Below are 1,778 nucleotides of genomic sequence, written 5' to 3' on the forward strand. Positions count from 1 at the left end.
CAAGAGGTCCTGGCGTCCGCGGGCGTCCAGCTGTGATGCGGGGGCTTTGGCGCCTCCGTCTGCCCTCCTCAGCCATGTGGCCCAGCCCCGGCCCCCTCTCCTTTCTCTGGCCCAACACCCCCTTCTTCTGTCTGCGTGACAGCGTGAGCTGTGGCTGTCCTGGAGGATGGAGGGACCTCAGCCAGGTGGCAGGGGGCTCCCTTCCGGGCCTGCCTGCCCGGCCCTTCCCCGTGGGAGACCACAGCGGCCCCACCTTCCTTTGGGGGTACTTGCCTGTGAGTCTGCATCACGAGGGCCCCCCGATGGGCCTGTAATCGCCACGTGCGGCCCAGAGCAGAGGCACCGGCCAGGCGGCCGCTCACGGCTTTCACAGGTTGGTTTTAACTTCTCCATTCCCTGGGCTTGTCCCCCGGTGGCCACGCTGGGGAAGCATCCTGTTTCTTTTGCTCCCGCCCCGCGAGGCAGACGCCCCCGTCCATGCTGGACAGAACGAGGCCCTGGGACATCTCTGGATGCTTCCAAAGGCTTGAAGGGTGGAGGCTGCGGGGAGGCCTTTGTAGGAACCTTGTTTGTACTATTTCACACTCACCCCAAATGTAAAGAAGGTGCTGAGCGCTTGTGGAGGCATCTGGCCCGGATTTCCCACCGTGAAGTCAAGATCGGATCTGCCCCCCACGTCAGACCCTTGAATAAACAAGGTGTGAAGAGGGCTGGTTTGGCGGTGAGGACCCACCTGGCGGGTTTGGTGCACCTGCACCCAGGGAGTTCTGCGCAGCAGGCGGGGCTTCGTGACCCCGTAACCCCCAGTGCACACTGGTTCCCGATCAAACACTCCCTCCCTGGCCGGCGCTGTCCTGCGTGGTCCTCAGCTGCCCTCAGCAGTGGTGTGGACAGCCCTGCTCTCTGAGACCCCTGAGCAGATCTCCAGGCCGCCTGCTTGGATACACGGACATTCGGTGTGGGGCAGGGGGGCTGGGCTGCCTGCTTGTGGTGCCCAGGGGAGCCTGCGTGGCTGTCCCAGGATGGCTGCCTCCTGCGTCCCCGCCCCCAGGGGCAGGCTCCACTAGGGCCGCTCGCCACCAAGTGCCAAGTGGGAGAGACAACTAGGGAGAGCTTCCTGAAGGAGGCAGTGTGCTGGGATCAGGGGCTCGTGCCTGCCTTCTCTCCAAGGGATCTGGGAGAGCTGCTACCCAGGCCCGGACACTGTAGCCCCTGGAACCTGCCCCCCCTGAGTGGGTCCCACAGTTGGCTGGATTCTGCTGTCTTGTAAGGGGTGGGGGCTGGCGGCAGACGCCAGAGGAGGGGATGCTGGGGGGAGGGGAGCTTAGGAAGCCGGTAGAGAGCATGAGAAAGAGATGCCCTCTGGGTCGGAGAAGGAGTTGGGGGGTCTCTTGTCTTGGACACTTGCATGGGTGCCCCTGTCCGACAGAGGTGTGGCTGGATGGCCCTGTACAGAGACACCCTCGGGATGGGCAGATCAGGTGCCAGGAGAGGAGGGGACCCTCATGGGGGGTTGTCCTCGGTCCTGGGGTTCCCAGGTGGGCGAGTGGGCTTTGACAAATGCCGCACGTGCAGCTCTGACCGGGTTTCATAAAGTTGTTGCCTTAATGCACGTTGATGAAAATTCACCAGGGTCACCCCCTGCCCCCTTGGCATCCTCCAGGCACCGACACAGAACCCCGCTGCCTGTCTCCATTCAGAATCTGCAGGACCATGTCCATAGCAAGCGCAGAGTGGGCAGCGGGCCTCACAGCATCACTCCTGCAGGGGCCCAGCCC

The sequence above is a fragment of the Neophocaena asiaeorientalis genome, unplaced genomic scaffold (assembly GCF_003031525.2).
Source record: "Neophocaena asiaeorientalis asiaeorientalis breed wild unplaced genomic scaffold, Neophocaena_asiaeorientalis_V1.1 scaffold606, whole genome shotgun sequence".
Taxonomy (NCBI): Eukaryota; Metazoa; Chordata; class Mammalia; order Artiodactyla; family Phocoenidae; genus Neophocaena; species Neophocaena asiaeorientalis.